Source organism: Arvicanthis niloticus, chromosome 1 (genome assembly GCF_011762505.2).
Source record: "Arvicanthis niloticus isolate mArvNil1 chromosome 1, mArvNil1.pat.X, whole genome shotgun sequence".
In the NCBI taxonomy this organism is placed as follows: domain Eukaryota; kingdom Metazoa; phylum Chordata; class Mammalia; order Rodentia; family Muridae; genus Arvicanthis; species Arvicanthis niloticus.
Window position 1 is genome coordinate 80,647,000 of NC_047658.1, and position 18,288 is coordinate 80,665,287.

Below are 18,288 nucleotides of genomic sequence, written 5' to 3' on the forward strand. Positions count from 1 at the left end.
CACATATTAGTGTATGTATTTTTCGGAACCCTTAAGAATAAATTTTATATGATATGCTTTTCTACTGTGTGTACCCCTTAATCTTTTAAGCTTCAGGTCCTAAGAATAAGGATATTAGTCTAAAAGTTACTAGTGAAAGTCCCCCCTGTCAACAAGATCTCAAATAGCACGGAGTACAAAAGTATGTCCCCATTCACCCCAATATTCTCTATGGCTTCTCAACTCATTCCATGCTAAAAACTAGCATCTTCAAGATGGTTACGGTAGCCCGTGTGATCTCTCAACACCGCCCCAGCTCTACGTCCTTCTGTCTTACTACTGATCATGCTCCCTCCCTTGTTTCATCTGCTCTGATCATACTAACACCCCACTTGTCCCTGAAGATACTAGGAATACTTCTGCCCCTGGGCCTTTGTACTTGATGCAGTTCTGTTCTGCACGCACCTGCCTGACTTTTCTTCAGTTTTTCAAGTGTTCACTAAACACTGCGCTCTGCTCCCCAAGTTCTGTTTTCCAAAAACAACCCTCCTTGTTCCTGCATCTGAGTGGGCATTAAGAGCAGGAGCCATAGCATTTGTAGACCACTTAAAGTTCAGGAGAAGGTAGAGACCGAAAGTTCTATTTCCTCTCTTTCCTTTCTCCCTGCAAGCCATTCAATACTTTCCAAATGTAGACGTTGACTGTAATGCCTTGACAAATGTAACTAGCAGTCAAACAAACTGAGGATTCTCTTATCCAAACACCCCAGATCAGAGGTCAGCAAACAGCAGCCAAGCGACTAATTCCCCACCACTACCTGTCCTTGCAGGCAGGATTTAATCCCATAAATCTGATGGAGAATCCCTGTGGATTCCCAGCAGCTCCAGGAGCCTGGGAGATTTTCTTCCTCCACCCCAAAGAGTTCCTTTTATCCTGAGAGCATGAGGCACGGGCAGATGTGATTAGTGGGGAAAGGGGGAGGTGGAGAAAAGGGGGATGAGGAGAAGACTGGGGAGAAGAAAAGGAAGGAGATACTGGAAATCAAACCGAGACCAAAGGTCTTCAGAAGCCTGTGAACTGCACTGCAAAGGCACCATTTAAATCCAGGGTATCATTAGGACTACAAAGCTATCGGCTCGGGTCAATGTTAGTATTTAACACAGTGAATCAAGCTTTTTATGACTTGAAGGAACTTCAAAAATAAATGTTGCTTTCCCGCTGTCATTGAAGAAGAGTTCGGAGTTCATTCCTGCTTAATAGATCAAGGTAACAACAAATCATGTTTTCTACCAAAAGGGAGTGTTTGGAGAGCTTCGAAGGGAGGGCTGGGTTCTTGGCCTGATAGAAAGGAATCTGGGCTCTGTGCCCAGCTCTTTCTTCTGACCCTGTTCATGACCCTGAGAAGTCACATAAACCTTGTTGGAACCTCAGTTTCTCTCTTTGAAACAATCACAGCTTGCCTCCCTGGGCAAGCCGGATGATTAATAATGACGGTGTGAGTAAAGTTTCTTTGAGGTTTTTGGATGAAAGACAGCTATAAACCATGCTAAAGATTTACTGTCTTATTAAAGGGATTGCTGCCTATAGTTCTCCACGGATAAATGCTGGCAGAGTAAACAGGCTTCATTCATCCGGGAAAGGGTTGGCTGTTTATCTCGTGCAAGGACAATGACAGAGGTGTGCTCCTAGCTCACAAACATGTTCATTAATGTTCAGAAATGTATGCTGGCCCTGTATGGAAATGGTCACCTGCGGTTGGAACTGGAAGAGTCAGCCACCTGGGCTTAAAGAACAATTAATGATAAATGAAAAGGATGTGCGTGACATAGCTTGGTCCCCTGACTTGAGGATGAGAAGAGTAACAAGGGCTGCTACCCAAAACATTAGATGTGAAATTCAGGTAAAACAAGGAAACAAGCCGAGAGAGAGAGAGAGAGAGAGAGAGAGAGAGAGAGAGAGAGAGAGAGAGAAATGGCATGGCAGGGCTGGCAAGTCACGCAGGAAGGTGCGTGCTGGCCATATAGGAAGGTCACAGCGAGATGTCACAGCTGCCATCAGTTCTGAATGTCTAAGCTTCTCATCGCCTCAATCTGCAGAAGCTTGAACATATATACCCAGGTCCATGTCACCTAGGGTTTTTTTCTGACCCTATGGAAGAAATTCAAGATGAATTCAAGAGACTATTATCTGTCACTAGCTGGGTTTCTGCACCTCAGATACATTAACAGATACATTATCTATAACATGAAGGCATTGGATTAGTTAGATTTATTGAAAGTAATATTGGGTACCAACCAAGTACCAGACCTTTTCTGTGCACTTGTGTGTCTCTTCTTATTTAATCCTTGGAGGCAGCAGCAACTGTGGCTCAGAGTTGACTGTTGGCTCAGATGTGCAGTCATTCATATAGTTGATAAATATTTTGTATCTACTCAGTATCCATATGACAAGAATCAAGGAAAGTCATGTGACCCCCATCCTTGAGACAATTTAGGGGTCGGACCTAGAAAAGAGAAGACTGAGTTGAGGAAAGTCTAGCCATAGCCTCTTCAAGGCAACAGAGGCAGCAGCACCCCAACCTGCCCATAGTCACCATTAGTGACATATGTGTGACTTCCTACCACTTCTGTTGGCTCTGGTGCTCATCCTGTTGCTTCTCTCTTATTGAATCCTTATAGGGAATAGCCTTCCCTGCCTCCAGCCTAGCCGCTCCTCCTCTCCCAGACTCACCCACCCCAGCTGTTAGCCCACACATGATCTCATTGTGGCCTCCACCTGCCAGGCCCAGTGGCTGTTCTCACCCTCGGTTTCCTCATAAGCACTTGATACTGTTGGACACCCCTCTTCCTTGATGTGACTCTCCCCCCCTCTTGGCCGTCAGGCCACTTCTAGATTTCCTCTTTTATTTCTTTTTTCCCCTAGCTCTATCTTTGGTTACTGTTCATTCTTTTGTTCGATGGTGTCTCTATCTCTCCTGAGATTGTTGCTAATGTAATATTTCAGGACCACTCTACACCCACTCTCTGGTAAAAGTGAACAGTTTCAAGGTCTTTTCATTTGTCATCTTTATGCCAAGGATTCTCAATATATTTTTTGTCTTTAATATAAACCTTTCTGAAATCTCAGCTGTTACTCAGCCTCTTGGATAGCTTGTGGACACCCAGAATGCACCTGTGCAAACGAGAACATCTTACCTCCTTCCAGCTTTCTCCACCCTTGAGGACTGTTTACTCTCCAGCTCCCAAGCCAGAACTGTTGAGTTACCTCTCCTTCACTCTTCAACTCAATAAGGAATACTTATTGAGCTTTGTCTTCAAAATGTACCTTGGACCTGACATCTCTACCACTTGAACAACTCCCACTCTTACTTGGTCATTTTTGTCTATGTTGGCCTTTGTACCATGTGCTAGCATGTAGATGGCAGACCTGGCCCACACAGAAAGTGCTCAGTTTACTGGAAAAGGTGGGCACATCAAGCACCGTGAATAGGTGCTATGGCAGTTTAGAAGGAATAGAATTTCTATTTCCCCTCTCTAGTTTAGATGTTAAAGCTCCTTGCTTTATCATTTGTGTGTGTGTGTGTGTGTGTGTACATGTGTATAGGTATGTATGTGGGCATACTGTGTGTGCATGTGTACAGGTATGTATATGTGCATACTGTGTGTACATGTGTATAGGTATGTATATGTGCATATTGTGTGTGCCTGTGGAGGAGTGAGGTCAATGTTAGATGACTTCCTTTATTGCTCCTCACCTTGTTTCTTGAGGCAGTGTCTCTTGCTGAAACCAGAACTCTCCTATTTGGCAAGACTAGCTGGTCAGCAAGTCTCAAGGATCCTCCTGTCTCCACGGTGCCAGAATTGGGATTACAAGCACACATCTCTGTTTTATTTGTGCTTGTGTGACAAGTGCTTTATGGGATAACTGCCTTTCCAACCCTGCTCGCCTATCTTTGAAGCAAGGTATTCCACAATGTGCTGTAAAACCAATCAATGCAATCCCGAGTCAATTGATGGGCTCTGAACCACAGCTTTGCCTTCCTTCCCTTTCTGGCCTGGTACTTATGAGATTAGAGGCAAAAGAGAACTCAGGTTTGTCCAGCACTGACATTAAGTTGTGGTTTCCAGGACATTGCCTATAGTGGCCCTCCTTCTCCCTAGGACCTTTAGTTGTGCCCAGTGGATGTTCTCTGACTCCAGGAACTCAGTGAGCCCGGTAGCATGGCTGGATTGAGTCTGTGTAAGATGACAGTGGCCCTCTATCATGATGACATTACAAATTCCAATTGAATTGACTAGCTCCAGTGCTTAATTAGGGCGTGGCCTTGATACCCTTTGCATTTGATTTTTACCAACTCCCTGTATCCTAGCCCTTTCCTGTTTGCCATTCGCTCCCCAGCCAGTCTACCTGGTTCTGCAAGGTGATCCAAAGAAATCACTGCTTGAGAGGACAGTGGAGTTCTTGAGAGGCCACCACTTATGCTCCGGAATGCAGTCTCACCCATCATGGGCAATTGTCCTCCTCCGGGGAAGAGGGTCGGCCCTGTGAAGAGTTTGCTGCCCCTAGAATCTAAGGTGAGAGCAGGTTTAGGACAATGACTTATTTCTGTGTCTTCAAGTGCAGTAGATTGGCATCGAATGACTACAGAGATGCCAGACCTTCCTTCTGCTTCTAGGTACCCTTGGAGGGGTCAACATTTTCAGTCAAAGAAGCTCTGTGAGCCACGGCTATCAAAGATGGGAGGGAATGCCTATCTTCTAGATTTATTAGTTTTAAAGTGTGTGTGTGTGTGTGTGTGTGTGTGTGTGTGTGTGTGTGTGTGTGCCTGTGTGTGAATACGTGCCCAAGTGCAAGTGCCTGCAGAGGCCAGAAGAGTTACGGATGGTTGGAGCTGGAGTTACGGGTGGTTGTGAGTCTTCTGTCATGGGTTCTGGGAACCAAATTCAGGTCTTCTTCGAGAGCAGTATGCATTCCTCACCTCTGAGCTATTTCTTCAGCCCTTTAAAAAATGTTTTCTTAAGTTTATGTGGCATGTATTCATGTTTTCGTGTGTGTGTGTGTGGCACATATACATGTTTTCGTGTGTGTGTGTGGCACATATACATGTTTTCGTGTGTGTGTGTGTGTGTGTGTGTGTGTGTGTGTGTGTGTTAGTCAGAGGTCAGCCTTCAGCAATAAGGTTTTCTCCCTCCACCATGTGGGTCTTGAGGACTGAACTTAGGTAATTAGGTTTGTCAGTAAGTGCCTTTAACCAATGGGATATTTCAAAGGCCCAAGAACATGTTTGCCAAATTTGTGATCTCTGCCGTTTACCTCTTTGAGAGGGTTCATATTTATACATGCATACACATGTTCTTCCTCTAAGTTTTGATATTTTTTTCCTGCTCATTCATGGACACATTTCTGTCTTCTTGTCCATTTTGACTTAGGAAAGGTTTCTCCATGTGTGGCCTTTTAGAAACAAAACCAGAGCTTGGGCCATGATCAAGGCCAAGGTGAGGCAGTCACCAATAAAACCGGCATCTCTTCCGCAGCTGGCTTGTTCCGGAGGTGTAGACAAAGGATCTTGGACCACATAAAAGTTTTTAAGTAGAGAGGACTCTGTGAAGTTACACTGGTGGCAGACAGGGGTTTCCTCCAGTATCCTGCTGGAGCCCAGAGAGTTGAGAGAGCATCCTGCTCCTAGTCCTGAGCCCCACTGCTGATGGAGACTCAAGGCAGCCTCTACCTGCTCCCTGGAAACTTAGTGGTCTCCTTCCTTCTCCTCCTGGTCTCAACAGACCATCCTCAAGCAAAACTCTTTCATATTTTCAGGCTTAGAGAGAAGAGCTTAGATTTTTCTTCCCTGTCCAGGAAGGGGAATGTCTCTCATTCTCCTTTCTTTTTTTTTCTTGAACTGGATTTTGTTTTGTTTTCCTCTGGTTTGGTTTTATCTTGTCCCCTTCTCCTTCTTTTCCAGATCCACCCTCTCAGCTTCTCTCACTAGTACAACAGACTTCTGGTGGGCTTTCACCTTCAGGACATTATATCATTTATTAATTTTTAAGTAAAAGAAAAAAATTGAGACAGAGGCTGGCTTTGAACTCACTATGTAGCCAAGGAGGACCTTGAACTCCTTGTTTTCTTGCCTTCAAATAACAATAATAGTGGTAACAGAGATGTGTACCACCCTGCCCTGTTGCTTACATTTTATATAAAGGAACAAAGGAAGTAAGAAAAAAAATGAATGAAAGAAAGAAGGAAAATCTAGAAGGCTGGTCTAGCCCCTTGTGGGCCCAGGGCTGACCAGTTCAGATACTACCCATGCTCAGATCAGGGCTTTGAGTTGGCTCATCCCAGATCTACTCAATCTGTGAACTTCTGGGTCACATGAAGGAGCTGGTTCTGCAGATCCAAAGCTGCAGGATCTCCATGACTCTGGGTGATGGCAGGTCTTTGTGAGGGTCCAATGTTGATGGGGCAGCAGAAGCCAGAGTCCTTGAACCAGACCAATGACTCACGTAAATTGAAAATAAAGCTGTTTGAGCAAAAGGTATACTGTAAGACACACTACAGCTTCCAATGCCACGACAACACATAAATGTGTGATGGAGAGGCAGGAAAGATGAAGGAGCAGGGCGGTGCGTGTGCAGCTGTGACAGGTGTGGGAGAAGGCTGCGGCCGATGAAGGAACAGGTTAGTCAGTAGGGTCAGCGGCACGGTGTGCAGCAGTGTGGAGCTCACTCAGACTCAGCCCCTAAACAAACTGTCCAGCTGTACCAGCCACCCTGGCTCTGAACAGCAACAGGATGCTTGAGATGAAGAATGGCCCATTTATTGGACTCAGTCTTCTTGAAAGACCTCCATAGTACGTGCTTCTAGAGGCCGTGCTGGTCTATGGTCTGTGCTCTGGCAGAGGGTCATGTTGATGTCTGTGGACGTACTACCACTGGAGACTAAATGGAGGTCCTTGGCATGCGCTGGTGTTGGAGGCCATATGAATATTTGTGGTTTGCTCTGTTACCAGAAATCAGGTAGAAGGCCGTGCTCTGTGCTTCCACTGACTGTAAAGGGGAAGGGAGCTCCTGATGCAGTGGTAGCAATGACTACAGATGAACACTTGAGAAAGAGGGACATGGAAGGCTTCGGTGACCACCCCTACCTCCAGCCCACCGCACCCCACCACACCCCACCCCACCCCAAAAGAAACAGCACAAACAGGAAGCCATCAAAGAGAACTCTTAAACCTTGTGATCCGGATGCTGAAATGTAGCTCTCCACAGTTGATGGCTTCTGCAGGGATGCAGGTGGAGAAGGACTCAGTTTCCTCAGGGACTGGTCACTGCGAGATTGACCATGCTCTAGTGAGCATATGGAGAACACAAAATGGACTTTGTTTTTCTTTTTTGTTTTTCTGTTTTTTGTTTTTCTGTTTTTCTTTGTTTTTTTTTTTTTTTTCTTTTTCTTTTGAAGGGGAGGTCACGAGGGAGGGGAGTGGGCATGGGAAGACTGGGAAGTGATTGTGATTGGTTTGGTGTGTGTGATGTGAAATTCCGGAATAGTAAAAATACCGCATTGGGGAAAAACAATCTACCTTTGGGTAAATAGGCTACAAACACACATTGTATGCGTGTGTGAAATTCTCAAGGAATTAATAAAAGTTATAGAAAATTAAAAATCTCTCTTTGTCATGGCTTTGGTCCCTCGTAGTTATTGTTCACGGGCTAGCTCCTCATTGCGTGTAGCCGAGGGTCCCAGCGTCTTAGATGACACGAACACTGTCCCACACTGTGCTCCCTCAGCTCCACTTCTGTTTCCTAAGCGTGTTCTTTGCAGAGCTCTTTTCTGTTATTTCAACGAGTCCAAATGCTGAGGCACAACCTCCATGGTTGTATGGGCTGTGCTCTTCCCTCTCTCCAGGCGAGCCTCACTCAGCCTTCAAGACCCAGGTTGCAAACTTTGAAACTTTAAAAAAGACATTAAAACCCCAAGCCTACTATTGTAATACTTTAAATGCAGTGGCTTAAGGCTCCCAGTCCATGTTCTGTAAGGCAAGGACTTAGGTCTGTTTTCGATGGGTGTTCGCAATGAGGCTACAGGTCTGTCGTTAGGAGGACTTGCAGGCATCTGAAGGCTTGAAGGGAGGTAGAGGACCCAGCCCTAAGTTCATGTGGCTCAGGAAGTGACTCAGGAAGAGACTTCATTCTTGCTAGCCTGATCTGGAAGCTTGGCCTCTTCACCAACTAGGGCCTTTTCTAATGGCATGGTAGTGAGTTCTGCAGAATGCACCAACGGAGAATAAGGCAGAAACCATTGTTTTTCTTGTCCTGACTTCCAAGTGTTAGATATACCTCAACCCTGTTCACACACATGGGTGTGTGTGAAGGCCTCACATGGTGGACACCAGGAAGCCCAAAACTCTCTGACTCTGAGATTTCAGCTCTTTCCATAATGACTCTGCCAACCTAAAGATTTAACTTTTTCCCCCCAAAATCTACTTCTAATACATGATCAGCATTAAAGGGACTAGCTGATCACTCACTACCAGTGGTGTCCAGGAACCCTGAGAGTCATGAATGCCAGTCAAGCAGTGTCTGCCACAGGGAGTGGGGGTAGCAGAACTCCTTCAGGTCTTTGTTTCTACAGACATTCATGTCAACTCTACCAGACCTTCCTCATAAAGAAATAAGTTTAGGGCTCAGGTCCCTAAACCTGTCTGTTTTCCATCTCAAGGGCAAGCCAAGATCTGTAGGGCAAGTCCCTGGAAGCATCATGAAGCTCTGTGCCATCTTGTTTCCTTTGAAGCCAAGGAGTCACTGTTTAGAGGCCAAAGGGTAGCCACAGGAGAAGGCCAGAGGATTTCCTTACAGATTCCTCTCCGCTTGTCTGTACCTCTAGCAGCAGCTGCATCTCTCTCCCAGGTTCCTGTCAGGTGGCTGCTCTGTGACTGACTCTCGCGGGCCCAGAGGTGTTATTTCTTCCCCCAGTTCATGCAGGCCTACAGGTTTTAATTCCTTGCTGCTGATGCTAATTATGTAGCATTCTAAGCTATTGTCTGGAGTCCATGAGTATGTTATTGCCCAGCAAGGCTTTCTAAGTATTAATTCCCATCAAGGGACACATTTCAAACCCCATTGCTTCATCTAGGCTCATCAGATCTTTGTCTCTCTCTCCCTCCCTCCTTCTCTTCTTTCTCTCTTTCCTTCCTCCCTCCCTTCCTTTTTACCTTTGTTTTTGACAGGGTCTCATGTATCCCTGGCTGGGCTCCAACTAGCACTCTTCCTGCCTCTGCCACACAACTTCTGGAATTAAAAAAAATGCACTCCGGACTCAGCTTGGAATCTTCCAAGATTCCAAGCAGGAGTTCAGACACCACAGTGGAGAGGAGCAGCTGACTAAAACGCTGTTCAGGACATCAGGCTGGAGACAGTGTCATGAAGATGCTGGCTTCTGAGTGGCAGGATGCAGTAGACACTTTAAAAGAGAGGGTCATAGTTCAGGGGAAGGACAAAGAAGGCAGTCAAGATAAAATCAGAGGACAGTCCACAAAATCACTTAACACTCATCTTTTTTTAAAAAGTGTCAACATCCTAACACAGTCCACATCGACACCTTCTAATTTATTTTTTAAATTATTTTTAATTATGTATATGTGTGGGTGCCTATGTGGGAATATGTGCACATGAGTGCAGGTGCCCAAGGAGGGCACAGGCATTAGATACCCTGAATCTGGGGGTTCGGGAGATTGGAAGTGTCCTGACATGGGTGCTGGGAACCAAACTCAGATCCTTTGGAAGACGTGCAGGCCGCTCTCAACCACCGAGTCAGTCATCTCCCCATGCCCTAATACTGGTGATGACATCACCCAAGGAGGTTCTCGGAAGCCACCTCGCGGTTAAACAACTCAGACTCTATAAACATACAAGTGCAGTCTCACTAGCTGACTGAAAAATGAAGGCTTAACTCTGGTTCCTGTCACTCCTGAGACAGAAAACTGGCTTAGAAACCTCGTGCTCCAGGGTACAGGATGAAGAGCCTTTGAATCCACCTCACTTTTTTTTTTTTTTTTACTACTGCTTAATCAGCAAATACCTGCTGGGATGGTGTGTGTTCCTGGCCACAGCTTCTAGGCTCTTCGTCAGGCTTCGTGCTGCTGATTCTGTGGACAGCTTTGAAGGAAGGAACATCAATCTTTGTAAGGATAAAAATACGCTTTGTTAACATAGAGACATACAGGTTCCTTAGTGCAGAGTAATTGGTACACAGCCATCATTTATCAAGCTTAACAATGTGTGCACATACCTACCTGAGTTTCTAATGAAGACCAGAGCAAAGAAGCCACAAACAGCACCAATGACTAACAACGTTCACTCATACACAGAGCTGTGGGGAGGTGGGGTGAAGGGAGAAGGAAGACAAATACTTTACTCAAATGACCAGGAATTTGGTATCACAGAAAGGGGAGGGGTTAATGAAGTAGTTACTTACTTTGAAAGTCAGGTAAAAAGTATTTTACACATCCTTGAAAAAGTTGAAGGATCTTTAATAAGAACCATAGTACAAAGTCTTTACTAACTATTATTTGGGGCTGGAGAGATGGTTCATCAGTTAAAAGCACTGGCTCTTCTTGCAGAAGACCCAGGTTTGATTCCCAACACCCACGTGGCAGCTCACAAGAGTCGTATAACCCCATTCCAGGAAATCTGACTCCCTCGTCTGGCTTTTGTGTACTACAATACCACAAGCAAGTTGTATAGACATACATTCAGACAAGACAGCCATGCACATAAAGTTTTTTTTTTTTTAAAGAAAAAATATATTATTTTTTAAAAGATTGTGTGTGTGTGTGTGTGTGAATTTATGTGTGTTGTGTGCTCCAGGTGCTTGAGGACATCTAGAACTGGAGTTTTGGGTGGCTGTGAACCACCCACTGTGAGTGCTGGGAACTGAACCCATGTCATCTGCAAGAGCAGTAAGTATTTCCTAATTGCCAACCTACCTCTCAGCCCTTTGTTATTATTTTCAAAAGTAGTAAAATATACATAACTTAACATTTAGCCTCTGTGTCAGTTACTTTCCTATTGCTGTGATATAAGACTAAGCAAGGCAACTTGTAGAGGAAGGGCTTATTACTTGACATACACTTCCAAAGGGCTGAAAGACCACGATGATAGCGTGCAGCAGACAGCCCCTGGAGGACAAAGGCTGGAGAATCTTGAACCATAAACATGAAGCAGCAGAGATGAGAGGGAAACACTGAGTCTTTAACTCTCAAAGCCTGCCCCCAGTGGCATGCTTCCTCCAAAGAGGCCACACTTCCTAAGCCTCCCCAAACAGCACTGCCAATAGGAAACAAGGCATTCAAATGCCCAGCATTATTGTGGACATCTCATTCAAACCACCAGAGCATCACAACCAATTTTAAATGTGAAATTCAGTGGCATTGAGTATGCATACATATTGTGCAGCCATCACTACTGTCAGACTCCAGAAGTGTCTCCATAATGCAAAAGTGAAGCTATGTGAAAGAGAGCTCCTCCCCCCCCCCGCCCCATTTCCTCCCTCTGCCCCTCGACACCATTGGATTCTCTGGCTCTATGAACCTGATCGCTCTGGGCACCTTGTATAAGTAGTGTTGAGTCTGTCTTTTCTATAACTGCCTTGCTTTGCTTGGCATTATGTTCTCAAGGTTCCTAAACCTTGTAACTCATTATGTATATATATCACAAGGAATTCACCCATCAGTCAATCAATGGACCCCAAAGTTGCTTCTATTTTTGGTATTGTGGATGATGAAACCGATTGTGAACATTTCTGAGGTCCTGCTCTCAGTCCTTTGGGGTATGTGCCTATTCAGGGAGTATTGTTACATCCTATGGAGGAAGTACATTTTAAAGCATACATAGTTTTTGCTAAATTCTTAAAAGGTATATTCTAAAGCAGCAAACACCCACAGGCTGATAAATCCATCTGATTTCATCTTGAAATCTAACTGCCGCAAAAGAGAAAGCCACCGCACAAGACTTATGTAAGATCAAGTAGCTTCTGTGCTATTCATGGAGGTTTCAGCTAATAGGGGTCCGATTGTGTCCTGGGCTTGCATTTGTGTGGGTCTCCCAATCACAGGATCAAGTGTAAGAGATCCATAGTCTAACCCAGGTTTAACCCAGAGCACAGCCCAAGAAAACAACGCTGCACTTCAGGAATGAAACAAAGAGAAGCTTCTTCAGCAGGCAGAGAAAAGTACACCAGGATGCCAGATGTAACCTAGTTCCCTTATCTGGCCCACAGCCTCCTTCCTCTTCTAGACGGATGGATGTGATGACAATTGAAAGATATCTCCATGTCTTCCTCAGTGGAGAAAATCAGAACATCTTGTGATGATGGTTTCAGCATTTAAGGGTAATTTGCTCTGCTCAGTCCGATTTAATTCCTTCAACACAATATTCCTTAAATGGATTCCCGAGTCCCTGCAGTTCGTACCAGCTCCTAAAAGAACCACATTTCCAAGCCAATCAATACGGTATTGAAACGCCTCTTGACTCAATCAACTTCACTGCGGAAAGAAAGCTAGCATTCTGCACACACAGAATAGCAGAAACTCAAGCACAGGCTTCATGCTGTGTTCTGAGAAGTGAGCAGCTGACACACAGTAAGTTGGTGTTGGGGACACTTGGAGAGAAAGAGTAGTGTTCCCTACAATGGAGAAAGGGCACTCTTTAGGTCAGAGCTATTCTACCCTGACAAAGCTGGGAATGGCTCAGCTATGGCACTGAAGACACTGTCTCGTTCACACACTCATTAATAGTATCACCTTTCATTACTGAGTAACAACAGATAATGAAAATTAATCAGACAAAACCCCTTTTGACATAGTCCGAGAGGGTGATGTCATCAGTCTTGAATAGGTGACAGCTCCATTCTGTATGTACTATGAATTCCCAGGAGGTCTCTCAGATGCCAGGCTCCTTTGCTTGGAACAAAGACATGCTTACTCATTTACAGAATGTCTTTCCCATACCTGGAGTGTCTATTGCTTTAGAGTCCCTTACCTAAGCAACGCTATGTTCTCATAGCAATGTAGCCCAGACTCCCACCAACGATTCATCAGTCTCAAGAGGAGAACGGGTGAGCAGTTTCTCCTCCTGCCTGTGCTCTGGCTTCTCCTTCCTGCCTGAGGTGTTGTTTCTAACCTGTCATATGTTCCTGCCATTTTCTTGTGTAAGATGTACATCATTGTCATCTGTGGGAGTAGAATGGCCGAAGCACATTCTCATGTGAAGTTCTCATGAAGAGCTCTCAGATCCCCATACATCCCAGTCAGAGTTGAGTGTACGCAAGAGTCATGTGGGAAGGCCAGACGGTGGCTCCTTAGGTCAAAGCAAGCAAGCCTGACTACCTGAGTGCGGTCCCTGGAATCCACTGTAGAAGGCAAGAACAGATTCCCAAAGCTTCCTCTGACCTCCACATGTGTGCCGTGGTATGTGTGTGCCCCCTCCCATACACACTCATCTTAATAATAATGATAATAATACATTTTAAAATTAATCTTGACTTTAATAAAAAATAACCACCAGAGAAGACAGATTCCTGGGTTTACAGACAGGGATTCCTGTTAGTAAAGCCCAGCTGGCTGCAATTTAAAAAGCCCCATGCCAGGTTTCCCCTCACTTTAAGAAGCCATATGTCCCTGGAATAATAACTCAGAATTTCTGCCCCAGCCGTGGGCTCAGTTGAGTCAGATAAGGGTTGTTCATAAGGTGCACAAGAGCGGCAGTGCACAGCTTCCTCCACCAAGTCTGAGAGGCGCCACAAGTTTCTGTAAACACGGTTTGCCAAATTATTTTCTGGAGCTAATCATTACAAGAAACCGATTGAGTCAATAAAATCTAGTCACGTTTTTTGTGTGGTTCAACATAATTAATGTCGGAAGTTCCTGTTTGGGGTGTTCCGGGCTGCTGTGAACCTTGACTGACAGACTGGAAAGGTAGAAAGTTCCTGAGAAATGCCACCTTCCTCAGGGCTGTGTGAGCTGGGAAACTCGCCAACGCCTCCTCTCTGGCCCCAGTTTTCTCATGGTAAGAGAGCTATGCCTTACCTCTCATAGGTCTTAGGAAGGTAAAAGACTGAAAAAACTCCCACAGGCTCAAATGACCTGCCACCTTTGCGAGCCAACGTGGGAATCGGACGAAGGCCACCTCTCTGAGAGCTGAGATGTATTTGGAAAGTGTCCCCAGAGAGAGAGGAGCAGAGAGCTCTGTAAAGCACACACTGTGGGGCTCATGGTGCCTTCCATCCCTCTGCCAGAAGTATTAGTCTCACAAGCATTCTCATAAGTCAGAAGCTACATAATGCCCTGCAGGGAGCAGGGAGCAGACATAGCTGTGTAGTGGCTGAGACCACAGAAAGGAGACACAGGCTGGTAAGGGAAAGGCATAAAGGAGAACAGGCAGTGGGTAGTGATCCCAAGTCTAGCATCTTCACTTTTGAGAGTTACACATTACAGAGATGTGTATGATAGCACTTGGGATGCTGAGGCAGGAGGCTCACCTTGAATTCAAGGCCATCCTGGGCAATAGAGTTAGAGCCTGCCTCAATCAACCAACCAATCAATCAATCAAACAAGCAAGTAAACAAACAAGTAAAAGTTGTTCGTCGTGACTAAATAGTTAATAGATGACTAACTCCATATAAAAATCATTATGACATAGGTTAAATTTAACACTCCCTCTGCAGGGAGTCATTGCTTTGAACTCAGTGTTCATTAGGACCACTTTCTATGCATGCCTGTACAGGTGTCCGGACTCCTGAAAAACACAGAGAGGAATTTTATGTGCATATGTGTTCTATGTATGTCCTTTAAAATATAAGCAAGATCCTCTCAGATAAATCCTTCTGAAGCTGGCATTTTGTACTGGCCAACGCACGTTGAAGACTCATTGCTGCCTAGACAAATAAATCTACCAGATTCAATTGCTGCAAACCTTCAGAACCAGGGGAGGCTTCTTGTCTGTGGAGTTACCCCTTAGTGGGTGGGTCTCTATTAATTTGCTACAAGAACAGCAATTGCCCTTGTGTACCTCTATGCATTGTGCTTTATTTAGTGCTTCTTAGGTGCCTTTTACTTTGGGACCCTAGCCTGTAGGATGGTGCTGCCCATATCCAGTTGGGTCTTTCCCCCTCAGTTACTCATTGGCAGCGCCCTCACAGATATGTAAGAGGTGTGTCTTTTAGGTGATTCCAAACCCAGTGAGGTTGATAATGATTAACTTGGACATAGGTATTTTATATACTATATATTATTGCTTTGTTCTATACAATGCCAACTCTACAATGTTCTTCTCATCTTTACCCAGATCTGAAGATAGGAGCTTACAAAACCTCTGGCTATTGTGATGTTATGGTCAGATTTTCTGAAACTGGAGTTAGAGGTGTTTTGAGCCACTATGTGGGTGCTGGGGACCAAACTCTGGTTCTGGACTATAGTAGTAAGCAGTCTTAAGTACTGAGTCATCTCTCCAGTCCATATGACATATGGTTTTACATTGCTCAACAACAGGATGAAGGGGTACATTCTGAGAAATGCAGTAACTCGTGAGTCTGTCATTTTGCAAACATTGCAGAGTATATGGACATAAACCTAGATAGTATAGCTGATGACACACATAGACACACACACACACTCACATACATGCACACCCTATGGCTGCTTGGGTCGTGAGAGACAAAACCACACGAGATAAAAATTCAAACATAGACAAAAGCCCTGCAGTGGAGTGATATGGTGAACAGCTGTCTGAGCTGCTGCCTGCACAGGGCAGTGTGCTGTTCTGTAGCCAACTGTGTGTGTGTGTGTGTTTTTTTAAGTACAAGTTCACTCTAAAATAACAACCAAGAGTGCAGTATACTAAGAACACAAACCATAAATGCAAAGCAAACACAGTTCTTAATTTCCATTATTGTGTAGTAACTGCACGTGGTTTGCTTTTATAGTGCTGGCAGCCCGGCAGACTTGTTTACATCGACATGTGACCCACACAGTGTATGGTGTGATGGCTACAGCTCCCTAGGCAACAGGAATCTTTGAGCTCCTCCATTCTGCTCTTATGGGACCACTACCCTACATGTGGTCTGTCCTTGGCAGGAATGTCATTATTCAGTTCGTGACTGCACATACTTCTTCTTGCTTACCAGCTCCTGGCTTTAAGCCATTGTAGTTTTTGCAATTTCATAAATGGTTTAGAACAGAAAGGGCATTTTTGGGGGACAGACATTTGTTCTTTTGTCCTTGGTTCTTGACAGCAGCTCCAGAGTAATGACAGTGACAGACCAACTTTTTGGTTTTGGGAAGCCTTTGCAAGCACAGGACTGATGATGCTTTGGGACGCCTCTAGAATGGATACTGGGTGGGAGAGAGCAGCCAGTCACTCAGAGGGCTGCAGTCCTAATTCCCGGTCCTCAGCCTCCTTTGAGGGAAGAAAAACTGAAGGTTCAGTTGGGCGTCAATGGCCAATGCCTTCATCCATACTGCCTCTCCAATGACAGGACTTCCCCAAATGATCAGGGTGGAGAACTTTGGACAACTGAATAGATGGAGGTCCCTGGAGGGTGGCACGGAAGCACTCTCTTCCTCCTCCTCCTCCTCCTCCTCCTCCTCTTCCTCCTCCCCCTCCTCCTCTTCCTCTTCCTCCTCCCCCTCCCCCTCCATCTTGCCCTGCGCCCCTCCATCTGACCCTCAGTTCAAGCCTGGGCTTTGTAGCTGTTGTCTGAGGTAGGGTAGAAGGCAGTCTTAGGGACTGAGCTCTCCACCTGCCATCTCTCAAGAAAGACAGCGGCAGCATCAGAAGAAAATTGAGTTAGAAGGTGCTCAGCTGGAGTCTGTTGCTTCTAGAACCATTGCCTGCTTGCCCGCTTAGTGGATCGGAGCCCTTTACTCCCGATATCCACTACTGCTGAGTGAGAGGACAGATTTATCCTCAATGCAAATGTAGTTGGGATGACCTCTAGATCCTATACTTTAAAATACTGCTACATGACCATGCACATATCTCCTTCTTTTTCTAGAGGCAATAGAACCCAATATCTCTTCTTTTCGTGAGTGGGATTGTTTTTGAAACAGAGTTTCTCTGTTGACCAGGCTAGCCTTGAACTCACAAAGATCCATCTGCTTCTGCCTCTCTCTCTCTCTCTCTCTCTCTCTCTCTCTGCCTCTGCCTCTGCCTCCCAAGCTCTGGGATTAAAGTCATGCACTACCACCACTGGGCTGAGTGAGATTTTAAGGGCCTTCTAGCCCGTCACTCCACTCCTCCTGGCCCCATGGTCCCCATACAGTATGATGGTTCAAAAGTGAAGGTCTGGCCTGTTATTAAGCCCTACAGTGGGAAGTGTCTCAAGCTGGCCTCATAGTTCTCTACTTCCTCCACTCTGGTCATTGCTCTGGTGACTGTGACATCACACAATCAAGGTGATTGTGCAGATATAGTTATGGTGACTGTTTTAAGGTTTCTATTGCTGTGATGAAAAACCATGAAAAAGGAACTTGGGAAGAAAAAAGTTTATATCACTCACAGTTCCATATTAAAATCTCCACCAAAACCATTGAGGGCAGGAACTCAAGCCAGGCAGCAACCTGGAGGGGGCAGCTGATGCAGAGGCCATGAAGGAGTGCTGCTTGTCTACTCCCCATGGTCCACTCAACCTGCTTCTTACAGAACCCAGGACCTCCTGCTGAGGAATGCCCCCCCACCCACAATGGGCCAGGTCCTCCCCCACCAATCGCAAATTAAGAAAATGCCCTATAAGCCTCCTACAATCCAATCTTATGGAGATGTTTTCTCTCAATTGAATTCCCTCCTCTCTGATGACTTTATCCTGTGTCAAGTTGACATAAATCTAGCCAGTGCAGTGACTAATCAGCTGACCTTAATACAGTTTCTCCAGGTGGGTCTGCCTGATGAAGCCTTTTACAAGCAGAGTTTTCTCTTAGTGTTAGCAAAGGATGATGCCAGGATGATTAGATGCCAAGAGGACTGGGTGGTTCTGACCTGCCATTACTGCTTTAAATGGGCACTTACACATGGGAAGAATCCATAAGAGGCTGAGAGAGGTTCTGATGAAGGCCACCAAGAAGATGGAGACTTCAGTGTCACCATGGAAGGGAAGTGGTGTCTGGAAACACATCCGAATGGGTTTGAAGTGGAGTTCCTCTCCATCCCAAACTCTACCAGCAGAAGCACACTACCTCTAGCCTGGGACACTCTATGCAGTCAAGACAAGTACAACCTGAGGCCTCAGAAGAGTGTGATTAGGTGTGGGTGTTGCTTTCAGCTA